Here is a 14,697-nt window from a genome sequence, read left to right as displayed (position 1 = left end):
ATGTTAGTTTTTGCCCCAAAAAGCCCAACCAGATAAATTCAAGGTTTAATAAATAACCCACCTTGGTGTCCAGACAAATATTTGTCAGTGCATCTCATGCAGTGAACACACACTTCACAGACCTCCTGGATGCGGTTAAAATTCATCTGCATCTTTATACAAAGTTACCTCTGTTGTATTATACTGAACCTCACCCCCCCCCCCTCCGTCTATTCATTCTAGGTCCTGCTGGCTGCTTTACCAAGCCATGGATGACATTAAGCAGCACTCAGCGACTTGTACTTGTCAACAAATCAGCAACCAGATGGACCTGACAGGGAACTGTAGTCTGTCTTTGCCTGTGTGAAGACAGACCTGTGATTAGCGACTCACATTATTCTGTGTTTCAGTGCAAGAACCATTAGGACATGCCAACCACTCATTTGTAACAGACAGTGGATCAGAGAGGATACAGCTCCAATAAAGGTTTATTTTTTAAATGTAGCAGCCTTTTTGTAGCCTAGATTTAAATGAGTCAACAATAATGTCAAATCTTTGAGCCCATATCAAGAGACAAGTGCAAGTAACACACATTAGCAGATAATGAGCAGTTTATTTGCAGTGGGCCGATTTTAGGCTTGTCTTATCTGCCTATATTTAGCTATAGATATATATATATATATATATATATATATATATATATATATATATATATATATATCAAACAGAGCTTGTATCTGGTTAGGAGAGACAGTGTCGAACTGGAATGCCAGGGGCCCACCAGAAAACCTTAGGCTGAGGGTCCACTTTCCAAACTATTATACTTGTTCTCCTCACTCAACCTCTTTATTCTCCTAGTCTTTTTCTCTACATACTATTCTCTATTCTTCCATTATTAAATCTCTTTGTTCCCATAAAGAAATAGGAAATGACCGTGAAATAGGCCAAATTGTAAGAAGCAAGAGGCCCACTGACACCTGGGCCCACCGGGAGTTTTCCTGGTATCCAGGTGGGCCAGTCTGATGCACCACTATGCTATTTCCTTCTTATAAAGCAATGGTGGAAATATCCTCAAAAACCCAGCAGAGTAAGACGTAAAGGAATGGAAACTAAGTTCATAAACTTTACATGTTGATGAACAATAATAATGTTTCTAATGTCCTACTATAGATATATAAACACATCTACACACTTCGAAAAAAGCTAGGGAGGTAGCCAAAACGTCAGTCTCCACACAATATACTGCTACTTTATGCATAATAGTATATATATATGTATATTTTCAAGCAGCCATTAATTCTGACTCTTGTAGTAGACCAAGTGACATTTAATGGCTGAAAGAATGTTAATATTTCAGAGCATAGCAAGAGAAACATCCGTATAACACATTAGCAGATCAGTAGAAATATAGAAAGGTGCTTGAGTACTGATTCAAGTTTCAGCTGAAATCTCTGAGTGTAGTTGACCAGTGGACAATACCATTTCCAGTCAGTACACCCCTGCTTATAAAAATGGTTCAGTCCATTAGCAGCCAGAATTATGATGTCATCATGCCAACTGCCAATGACAAACAAGCATCCCTGTTAGAGATACAGACAAGACCTTATACGGCTGCACTTCTCATCTCTCCGCCATAGGTTTTTGCAGTCTGATAACCAGTTTAGCCAGGGAAAAGTGAGAATGTAATTGCACTTATAAAAACATAGCAGATAAATAGAACTATAGTTGTTTGAATACTGATTCAGAGTCCAACAGAAATCTCTGCATTTAGTTGACCAATGGACTAAACCAGTTCAGTTGTGAGGATGACATCATCAACTGCCAATGACAAACAAACATCCCTGACAGACATATAACAAACAAGAGCTGACACGGCTGCACTTCTTATGTCTCAGCATACTGTAGGTTATTACAGCCTGATAACTTTAGCCAGGAAAAAGTAAAAAGGATAAACCCGTTATCCAGAATGCTCCAAATTACAGAAAGGCCTTCTCCCATAGACTCCATTTTATCCAAATATCTACATTTTTAAAAATGATTTCCTTTTTCTCTGTAATAATGAAACAGTACCTTGTACTTGATCCAAACTAAAATATAATTAATCCTTATTGAAAGCAAAACCTATTTTTATTGAGTTTATTTCATGTTTACATGATTTTCTAGTAGACTTATGGCATGAAGATCCGAATTACAAAAGATCTGTTATCTGGAAGACCCCAGGTCCCAAGCATTCTGGATAACAGATCCCATACCTGTATATGTATAATTGAGCTAATAGCGCAATATGTTTTAGATGCTAAAATGGAGATCATTAGAGTATTTTTGTTAAAGAGAAGAGATGCTCCTAACCAATCATGGGCAATCAATGTCTCTCCTCCTCTTACTGTTTTTGATTAAAGTGAATTCAATATTTTATACAGAGAAGGTGATTACTGCAACAATTTTAAATTAATTTCTCAACAATTTATTGCCAATTGTCTCAATGATTCCTGGGCAGCAGAGCACCCCCAAAAACACACACCAGCATTTTTTAAAATAAAAAAAGACAAATTTTAAAATGATTTAGTCTGCATTTAATATCATGTAACATGTTGCTGTATTTATGTTATCAGAATGTCAGTTAATAGAAATGTATAATACCAGACTTGACATTGCTCCAGGGTTAGGGTTGACATAGCTCCAAAGTCAGTGGAAAAGTGAAGAATTTAAATGGAATAATATGTAAAATATGTTTAATATGCTGGAGATCTTTGTGTCATAGCTTAGGGATGTGCAAAACAATGAAGGCCAAAAACACATTTTTTTCTTACCATGATGTAATATCTGTTTAAAGGGGTGGTTCACATTTGGTATGTTATAGAATAGCCATTTCTAAGCAACTTTTCAATTGGTCTTCGCTATTTATTTTTTATAGTGTTTTCATTATTTGCCTTTTTCTCCTGACTCTTCCAGCTTTCAAATGGGGGTGTTATGTTTTGGGTAGCCGAGGATGAGTAGAGTATAACAGTGCTTTATTAGCTTTATTAGTCATGCAGGCATTACACAACAGTAAGCTTTCACTTTCACTTTCAAACTACCAGGAAGTATGCACAGTATAAGTATGAGCACAGTGACCTCTACAGGCCATTTTCATGAACACCAAAGGGGGTCACTGACCCCATCTAAAAAATAAAAATGTTGTACAAGGCTACAAATGTATTGTTATTGCTATTTTTTGTTACTCATCTTTTTATTCAGACCCTCCCCTATTCATATTCCAGTCTCTTATTCAAATCAATGCACGGTTACTCGAGTAATTTGGATCCTAGCAACCAGACTGCTGAATCTGCAAACTGGAGAGCTGCTGAATAAAAACCTAAATAATGCAAAAACCACAAATAATTAATAATGAAAATCAATTACAAATTGTCTTTGTAATTGATTTCATCATGTTAAAAGTTAATGCAATGGTGAACAATTATGTTAAGTTACAGTGTACCTTTAAGGCAGAGAAAAGAGGAATGGCATAATGAAGAAATAGAGAAAGGAATTAGACTGTAATTGTAAACTGTACAATCAATAAAATTGGATCTCCACCACATGCTGAATGTGTAATCATTGCATTAAGCCCACACTGAATGATGCAGAAGTAACACATAACAGGATAATATAATATATGCTCATTGTTGTGTTGTGTATGCAAATAAAGGTACAGTTTCAATTTTCTACATTTTGTCTAAAAAATAAATATAACCAGTAAGAGACTTTATTTATCAATACATAATCCATTTGTGAAAATGTCGATCACCACAAACTGTTAGCCTTGTTTACTAATGCATTATCTAGTGCAAAGTGCACTTTTGTATGCAAACCTTAAGGAATACAGTGATGATCTAAAATTATCCAGCATCCAATAAAGATCCATATACCATGGAAGGAATACAATCCAGTGCTTCCTATCCCAGGAATAGAATACAGAGTCTTTACTAGCCCAGAAATACCACACACAGCCTCTCAGGGCCATGGAAAAACAACACCTTCGAAATATAGAAATACAAAGAGAAAAGTTAATTTGTCTAAGGAATACAATGTATATCTTAAAATATGTGGAATCAGGGCCGGATTTACATAGCAGGTGCCCCAGGCCCACTGTCATTCATCGCACTGTCCCCTCCCTTTTATTCAATCAACTTTTCATCATCAGGACCAGAGAAATGGGGATTGGTGTACAGGAAATTTTAAAAACTATCGTATCTCCTGTGCCTCTCGAGTGTTCCTGAACCATTGTGGGTGTGGTTGGGCTTCATGCCACCCCCTAAAATCCTGCCGCCCTAGGAATACAAAGTATAACCTTATAACCCACTGGATTACAATACAGAGTATTTTATGGAAGGTATCAAGTAATTTCTTATAACACTGGGAATATAATGATGATCTAAAATTATACACTATCAAATAAAAATCCATATACAATGGAAGGAATACAATCCAGCCTATCCCAGGAATGCAAAGTAGAATCTTGATTAGCCCAGAAATACCTTGCACTGCCTTCCAGGGCCATAGAAAAACAACACCTTCCTAATATAGGAATACAGAGAGGGATATAAATGTGTCTAAGGAATACAATGTATATTTTAGATTATATGGAATAGAGTAGAGCATTCATGATACCCAAATATTAAAAAAATAGAGTCTTCTTTCTGAGGATTGTCATGTGAAAAAAAAGAAATCAATTTGTATTAAAACCAAGAAATGGGATATTGTATCATGACCAAGGATTATAAAAAATAATTGAAAATTTCAGATTAAGAAGATTTTCTGGAAGATTGTCAGTGTAAACAGAAGAACTCATGATAAGTATAACGTCTTTGTCACGAAAAGAATACAGTGCAAATCATTAGTTTTGGAATAAAAACATGCATCCTAATAAACAACATAAATACATTGCAGGCCTAAAAAGCTCAGGAAGTTGGGTAACTGGAATACGAAGCCTAGCCTCAAAATCCTTAAGGAATACATTGAAAACCTGGTCCAAACACAACATGGAAAGTCAAATTGCCAAAATAATATGATGCACCTCTAGCTCCAGGAACACATATTGAAAAGCCTTTTTGCCCAAGAAATACAAAACATTTTTGAAGACACAACGGATACAATGGGGCAAATTCACTAAAGGGCGAATTGTCACCAGCGACCACTTTACCACACTTCGCGCCTGTTAGTAAATTGGCAATGTCCCCGCGGATTGGATTTCTGGTGAATTGTTGCTAGCGATGGCCACTTCACCCTTTAGTGAATCTGCCCCAATATCGGGTTTATCCAGTTTCAGAAATATTAAGGCTATGTTTACAATCCTAATGAACCTTAGACTGAGGAAATACTTTATAATCATGGTATGTATCAAATGGAATTCTATTTCACCAGGAATACAAATCAATACAATACAATCCTTCTTAGGAATACAATACATCAATTTACTAGAAATACAAAGATTAACAGTATAACCTATTGGATTACATACAATAGAGAGCATTTTTGAAGGGTGTCAAGTCATTTTCTATCGCACTGGGAATACAATGATAATCTAAAATTATCCAGAATCCAATAAAGATCCATATAAACATGTATGGAATACAATACAAAGTCTTCACTAGCCCAGAAATACAATGCACAGCCTCTCAGGGCCATGGGAAAACAACGTCTTCAAAATATAGGAATACAAAGAGGAATGTCAATTTGTCTAAGGAATAAAATGTATATCCTAAAATATGTGGAATACAGTAAAGAGTTCTCGATGTCCAAATAATATAAAAGTTATTTTTCTCTGAGGAATACAAAGTCATATCCCATAGGATTACAGTGCAGACTGTAATGTGAAAAATAAGAAACCAATTTTAATTATAACAGAGAAATATGTGGAATACAATGGGGAGTCTCATCATGGCCAAGGATTACAAAACCTGGTCCAAACACAACATGGAAAGTCCACATGCCCAAATAAAATGAAGCACTTCTAGCTCCAGGCAGATATATTGGAAAGCCATTTTGCCCAATGAATATAAACCATATTTGAAGACACAATGGATACAATATAGGGGTTTCCCAATTTCAGGAATACTTAAGTACCGGTATATGTTTACAATCCCAATGAAAAACCTTATAATGAGGAAATATACCCATGGTAAGTATGAAATGGCATTTTATTTATTGACCAGTGGATGATACCATTTCCAGCCAGTACACCCCTGCTTATTAAAATGGTTCAGTCCATTAGCAGTTAGCATCATGATGTCATCATGCCAACTGCCAATGACAAACAAGCATCCTGTCAGAGATATAACAGACAAGACCTGAAACGACTGCACTTCTCCAGCATAGGTTTTTGCAGCCTGTTAACCAGTTAACCAGCCAAATAATCCAAATTTTTAAAAATGATTTTTTTCTGTAGTAATAATAAAACAGTACCTTGTACTTGATCCCAGCTAAGATATAAATAATCCTTATTGGAAGCAAAATCAGCCTATTGGGTGTATTTCATTTGTACATGATTTTCTGAAGATTCAAATCACAAAAGATCTGTAATCCAAGCATTCTGGATAACAGGTCCCATACCTGTATATATATAATTGAGCTAATAGCAGAATATGTTTTAGATGCTAGAATGGAGATCCTTAGAGCATTTTTGTTATAGAGATAAGATGCTCTGAACCAATCATGGCTCTCCTCCTCCTTACTGTTGTAGAGTGAAGTGAATTCATTATTTTATACAGAGAAGGTGAGTACTGCAACAATTTTAAATTAATTTCTCAACAATTTATTGACCAATTGTCTCAATGATTTCTGGTCAGCAGAGCACCCCCAAAAACTAAGTGTAAAATAGTTACATATGGATAACAAAAAAAAGACACATTTTAAAATAATTTAGTCTACAAGTAATATCATGTCACCTGTTGCTATATTTATCAGAATGTCAGGTGGTATAAATGTATAATACCAGACTTGACTTTGCTCCATGGAGAATTTAAATGAACTATTTAAAATACGTTTAATATGTTGGTAACGAAATCTTTGTGTCACAGCTTAGGGATGCGCAAACAATGAAAGCCAAAAACACATTTTCATTTTTCCAGCTTTCAAATGGGGATCACTGACCCCATCTAAAAACAAATGCTTTGTAAAGCCACAAATGTATTGTTATTACCACTTTTTATGACCCGTCTTTCTTTTCAGGTCCTTCCCTATTCATATTCCAGTCTCTTTTTCAAATCAATGCATGGTTGCTAGGGTAATTTCACTCCTAGCAACCAGATTGCTGACTTAGCAAACTGGAGAGCGGCTGAATAAAAACCCAAATACCTCAAAAAACACAAATAATAAAAAATGAAAACCAATTACAAATTGTCTCCGAATATCACTCTCTACATCCTATTAAAAGTTAACTCAAAGGTGAAGAATCCCTTTACGCTACAGTGTACTTTTAAAGCACAGAGGCAGGCTGGGTAGGAGGCAGGAACAGGAAGAAAGAGGAATGGCATGAGGGAGAAAGCAGAGGAAGGAACGAGAACTGTACAATGAATAAAATTGTATCTCCACTGCAGGCTGAATGTGTAATCATTGCATTAAGCACACACTGAATGAGGCAGAAGTAACACATAACAGGACAATATAATATATGCTCACTATTGTGTTGTGTATGCAAATAGAGGTGCAGCTTTAATTTCATGCAGTGTGTCTGAAAAATAAATATAACCAGTAAGACACTTAATTTATCAAAACATAATAGATTGGAGAATATGTGGATTACCACATGCTGTTAGCAATGTTTACTAATGCAGCGACTAGTGCAAAGTGCAATTTTGCATGCAAACATTTAGGAATACAGTGATGATCTAAAATTATTCAGAATCCAATTATTCAGAATACATATACCATGGACGGAATAAAATGCAAAGTCTTTACGAGCCCAGTAATAGCATGCACACCTCACAGGGCCATAGGAAAACAACACCTTCCTAATATAGGAATACAAACAGAATTGACAACTTGTCCAAAGAATACAATGTATTTCTTAAAATATGTGGAATACAGTAAAGAGTTCATGATGTCCAAAGAATACAAAAGTTCTGAAAAATACAAAGTCATATTCCATAGGATTACAGTGCAGATTGTCATGTGAAATAAAATATCAATTTGTATTACAGCCTAGAAATATGCGGAATATAATGGGGAGTCTCATCGTGCCCACGGATTATAATAACAATTTGAAAACACATGGAAAAAATCATGTTGAATAGATGCTGACACCAAAAATGAAATCTCTAAAAATCTATCATAATTGTATTTGCATAAAATGTATTATTTTGCCATAAATTTATTTGTACTATGCATTTGCATTACCAACCTGACCCCCCATGTTCCTCTATGAGGGGGCTGCCATATTTGTGCAGTAGTAGTACGTTAGCATTAGAAACTTTAATTGAAAGCTTGAAAAGGTACAGACACGTTGGTAACACAATCAGGATTAAGAATTTCAATTACTTACTCACAAAAACAGTTCTTTCAGCGAAAAATAGGCAACATGACCTATAGGTAACTTTTAATGTACCGGTAAAATAATATTTTTAAAGTGTTTATATTTAGTGTCAGTATCACTTTAAATATAATTTGTTTCTCATAAAGGGAATACCGTGTAAATAATGTGTTTTAGAATAAAACAATGTGTCCAATTAAACACCAGGAATACAATTCAGGCCTAAAAAGCTGAGGAAGTTGGGTCACTGGAATACCAAGCCTAGCCTCACAACCCTTACGGAATACAATGAAAACCTGGTCCAAACAAAGCATGGAAAGTCAAATTGCCTAAGCAATATGATGCACCTCTAGCTCCAGTCAGACATATTGGAAAGCATTTTTGCCCAAGGACTACAAAACATTTTTGAAGACACAATGGATACAATATAGGGGTTATCCAGTTTCAGAAATATTAAGGATATGTTTACAATTCCAATGGAAAACCTTATATTGAGGAAATATAATCATGGGATGTATAAAATTGACTCCTATAACACCAGGAAAACAAATCAATACAATACAATCCTTCTTAGGAATACAGTACATCAACATATTTAATAGAAATACAAAGAATAACCTTATAACATACCGGATTACAATAGAGAGCAATTTATGAAGGGTATCAAGTCGTTTTCTATAACACTTGGAATACAATGATGATTCAAAATGATCCAGAATCGAGATCCATATAACATGTATGGAATACAATACAGAGTCTTTACTAGCCCAGAAATACCATGCACAGACTCCCAGGGCCATGGGACAACAATGCCTTCCAATATAGGAATACAAAGAAAAATGCCAATTTGTAGGAATACAACGTATATCTTAAAATATATGTGGAATACAGTAGAGAATTCTCAATGTCCAAAGAATATAAAAGTTCTTTTTCTCTGAGGAATACAAAGTTATATCCCATAGGATTACAGTGCAGATTGTCATGTAAAAAATAAGACACCAATTTTCATTACAACCCGAGAAATATGTGGAATACAATGTGGAGTCTCATCATGCTCAAGCATTACAAACCCTGGTCCAAACACAACATGGAAAGTCGAATTGCACAAATAATATGATGCCCCTTTAGCCCCAGGCAGATATATTGGAAAGTCATTTTGCCCAAGGAATACAAAGCATATTTGAAGACACTATAAATACAATATAGGGTTTATCAAGTTTCAGAAATATTAAGGAAATGTTTACAATTCCAATGGAAAAGTATTACATGGAATTCTATTACATCAGGAATGCAATTCAATACAATCCAGCCCTTCCTAGGAATACAGTACATCAACATATTTATGAGTAATACACATAATAACCTTATAACCTACTGATTACAATACATGACTTATTTCTGAGGAATACAAAGTTATATATCAAAGGATTAAAATGCAGATTGTCATGTGAAATAAAATAAATCAATTTGTATTACAACTGAAAAATATGTGGAATCTCATGGGGAGTCTCATCATGCCCACAGATTACAATAAATATTTGAAGATACCAGAGTAGAAAACAAGAGGTTTTTGTGGAAAACATAGGGTGAGAGAGTGTATAAATAAATACGCATTTACGTATGTTCCATCAAATATTCTCTCCATTAATTCATTCCATCCAGGGGAGGATTAATGAATAGCCTAGGGCCCCAAAGTGATTAGCAATTATTTTTATTTTATTTAAGAAATGTATTTTTATCTGAACTGCTTGTCTGGGGTCAGTCGGTGCATGGTACCTGCTGGGAGAAAATTAGGCAGCCAGACAAGGTAAGGCGCGAGTGTGCCTGAACTCTCCCAAAGTGTCGAGAGCTCAGATGCATGCAACACACATGCCTTTCCTTGTCTGATTACCTAATATTCTCCCAGTAGGTACTGACTGTGCACCCATCAAGACAGGACCCAGACCCAGCAGCACAGATAAAAATAAATATAAAAGAAAATGCACATCTGCTCACATCTCATACCACTGTATCGATCTGTTCCTCATTGTATCCATCCCTCACTCACCCCATTTTATCTTTCCATGTCTTACTCCCCTGATTCCATCCATCTCTCATACTTCACTCATTATGTCCATCCCTCGCTCTGTCCATCAGATACTTCCTTGATATTTTCCTCCCCTCATTCGCTACATTCTATACACTCCCCACTCATCTCACAGTGGATTCCAGCAGGAACATAACACACACATCTATATCCAGACTGAGTGCCATGGCCACTTCCTTCAAACTTCCTTGTGTTTATTAAAATAATGAGGTTGCAGTTATAAAATATGAAAGATACTGGAAATCATACCAGAGTTACGTGACCTCAGCCTTTGGTCTTGTTACAGGGTTACATTATTCGCAGTGGTGTAACAAGAGAGCGAGAGTGCAAAGCCCCCCCCCAGAGAAAAAACCCATGGCACACACGGCAACTCCGACATGTACACACACACCCGTGTTTGCTCAGGTGCGAATATTTAACGATTAGAGCAGCTGGGGAGGGTTGATTTCTATGCTATAGAGCAGTACTGTCCAACTGGTGCCCCCCCCTTGTTTGGTCCTCCATTAAAGTCTGGCTGTAGGAGCCTGGCATTGTGTCACTGTATATAGTATGTACTGTTCATCTTAGAATAGTCTTAGGTGTCCTACCCTGCTCTGCCTGTGCCTGCTCCACCATACCTGTGTGTGCCATACTCTGCCTGTCCAACTCTGCCAGTATGTGCCATACTTTACCTGCCCTACTCTGCCAGTGTGTGCCATACTCTGCCTGCTCTACTGTGCCTGTGTGTGCCCTACTCTGCCTGTGTGCCAAACTCTGCCAATGTGTCCCATACTCTACCTGCCTTACTCTGCTTGTGTATGCCATATTCTGCCTGCCCTGCTGTGCCTGTGTGCACCCTACTCTTCCCCCTGTGCTATACTTTGACTTCCCTATCGGCTCCCAGCAGGAGGAGTGCGCACCATGGAGGAAGCTTTAGGGTTCAAGTCCAAATTTGCGGTATCTGAAAAGGGGTCAGGAAAACGTAGTCAGGATCAGGCAAGAGTTCAAAAGGCAGGCAGAATAGGATCAAGGTCAAGATTCAGGCAAGGTTAAAGTCTAAGAAACAGATCAGCACGAATAATAGAACACCCAGGAATGCAGTAACAAAATCCTATAATCGGGCATTGAACCCACGACCTGGAAGAACTTTTATCTTGAAATTTTGCGCCAATTGATTGACGTCATCGCTGTTCCCCACGTGTTGGCAATGGGCGCCGCCATCTTGGATGCGACGCTGGAGAAGACAGCACGCCGAGCGGTCCTGACACCTACTCTGCTTGTGTATGCCATATTCAGACTGCCTTACTCTGCCAGTGTGTGTCATTCTCTGACTGCCCTACACTGCCTGTGTGTCTCATACTCTGCCTGTCCTATGCTCCCTGTGTGTCTCATACTCTGCCTGTTCTATGCTCCCTGTGTGTCCCATACTCTGCCTGTCCTATGCTCCATGTGTGTAACATACTCTGCCTGCCCTATGCTCCCTTTATGTGCCATACTCTGCCTGCCCTTTGCTCCCTGCATGTGCCATACTCTGCCTGTCCTATGCTCCCTGTGTGTGCCATACTCTGCCTGTTATATGCTCCCTGTGTGTGTCATACTCTGCCCGCCCTTTGCTCCCTGCATGTGCCATACTCTGCCTGTCCTATGCTCCCTGCATGTGCCATACTCTGCCTGTCCTATGCTCCCTGTGTGCCCCATACTCTGCTGCTCTGTCTGTATATGCCATGCTTTGCCTGTGGGAGGTGAACCTGGTGGGGGTTTGTTAGCATTTGTAAATAGTTGTTAGGGGGTTCCCAATGTGTTTAATCATGCACTGAGGGTTGGAGGAGGAGGAGGATGGATATAGATTGAAGAGTATGTCTTAATATGACTTAATAAACTTTTTCACATATGAGTGATATCCCTGAGCACCAACCATTTAGTTTTTTGTGTGCTACCACCATTAATGTGGGTGTTAACATTTTTTTAACATGGGTGTGGTTTAAAGTGGGTGTGGTTTAAAAAGAGGGAGTGATAATCACTGGCTTCCATTATCGACCCACCCCCACATAGGCCAGAAAAATTCCATCCCTCAGTACCACAGAAGTTAGACAGCACTGTTCTATGGGAATACAGGCACCTCCACTCCTGAAATCCTTATCATGACTTCCCATTAATCAAAGAATAACTAAGAAATTCCTCTTCATGATTTTGAAAGTCCTTCAATCCTCTGCACCTCTCTACATCTCTTCTTTTACCTCTGTACCTGTCTGACTCATCTGTTCCTCTCATAGCCACCACCCATTTCTGCTGTTTTTCACCTCTTGCTGCTCCTTACATTTGGAATGTCCTCCCTGAATTCTTTCTGAGAAAATCTTCCCCACAGTCTCTTAAAAAAAAAAACACAAAGACTATCACTGGCATAACATCCGAATCTGTATAGACACTTGACATCCACTGTAACCTGCAGCACTTAATATCCTCCTATTTGTGTCTGTAATTTACCCTCCAAATTAGATTGTAAGCTCTACTGGACAGGGACTTTGTTCCTATAGCACTTAATACTGAATATAACTGTATTTGTATTTATCTATATTCTATTCTTGTATTGACTGCTGTCTGCTCTAGTAATGTGTAGTTGTAATTTACAAGATGGCTCACAACTAAACATAGCTTAAAGGACAAGTCAATCAAAAAAAAGCACCTTTCTAATACGGATTTATTAAAAATTAATAGGGCTTTAAAAGTTCTTTGTAAATGCTACATTTGCTGGTTGTTACCTTTTAAACAATATTGCAAAAGCCAGTCTCCACCATCAAGACAGGTCTGTCAATCCTTGGGCTTGTGGTACATTGTTTCAAAAGCCAGAGCCACATGAAAGAGAATGGAAAGGGTCAGAGAAACATTTTTAGAATGATATAGTGAGTGATATTCTGAGACATTTTGGTTTTCATTTTTTATTATTTATGCTTTCTGGGTTATTTAGCTTTTTATTCAGCAGCTCTCCAGTTTGCAATTTCAGCAATCTGGTTGCTAGGGTCCAAATTACCCTAGCAACCAGGCACTGGTTTGAAAAGAGAGACTAAAATATGATTAGGACCTGAATAGAAAGACGAGCAATAAAAATTAGCAATAACAACAGATTTGTAGCCTTACAGAGCATTTGATTTTAGATGGGGTCAAGGACCCCCATTTGAAGGCTAGAAGAGTCAGGAGAAAAGGGCAAATCATTAAAACTACAAAAAATAAAAAATGAAGACCAATTGAAAAGTTGCTAAGAACTGTCCATTCTATAACATATTAAAAGTTAACTTAAAGGGGAACTATCATATACCGTAAGTTTCATTATACTGAAATAAGAAACCTTCTAAATATAATCAATTAAATATTTGATACTGCTCCTGAAATAATCAAGTTTATCTTCACTGTTCCTCTCTCAGCATCTGTTTCTCTTCATTCTCTCTTCATGCAGGAGTTGGGTGTCAGATGTTCATTGACAGTTAGATCCAATATATCTTATAGGGGGTCTCCTTTTGCCTAGAAGATGTATTAGAGCTCACTCTGTTAAAATCACCAGACAACCTGTCTTTCTACATGCAGGATTTGTGCAAAAGGCAGTTATTTTGTTAGATTTTGTTTGTACTGGAATCAGTTATTTGAATGAGCTCCAATTCGCCAGCTAAGAAAGGAAGCCCCCTATAAGATATATTGGATCATTGATCTGACAGCCAACTGCTGCATGAAGACAGAATGAGGAGAAACAGATGCTGAGAGAGGGATAGTGAAGATAAACTTGATTATTTCAGAAACAATGCTGAATATGTAATTGATTGTTAGGGATGTACCGAATCCACTATTTTTGATTCGGCCGAACCCCCGAATCCTTCACGAAGGATACAGAACCGAATCCGAGCCCTAATTTGCATATGCAAATTAGGGGTGGGAAGGGGAAAACATTTTTTACTTCCTTGTTTTGTGACAAAAAGTCGCCTGATTTCCCTCCCCATTCCTAACTTGCATTGCAAATGCAAATTAGGATTCGGATTCGGTTTGGCCGAATCCGAATCCTGCTGAAAAAGGCCGAACCGAATCCTAGATTTGGTGCATCCCTATTAATTGTATATATAAAGTTTCTTATTTCAGTATGAAGAATTTTCATTTTTAC

Source organism: Xenopus laevis, chromosome 3L (genome assembly GCF_017654675.1).
Source record: "Xenopus laevis strain J_2021 chromosome 3L, Xenopus_laevis_v10.1, whole genome shotgun sequence".
Lineage (NCBI taxonomy): Eukaryota > Metazoa > Chordata > Amphibia > Anura > Pipidae > Xenopus > Xenopus laevis.
This window is presented reverse-complemented; position numbering follows the sequence as displayed.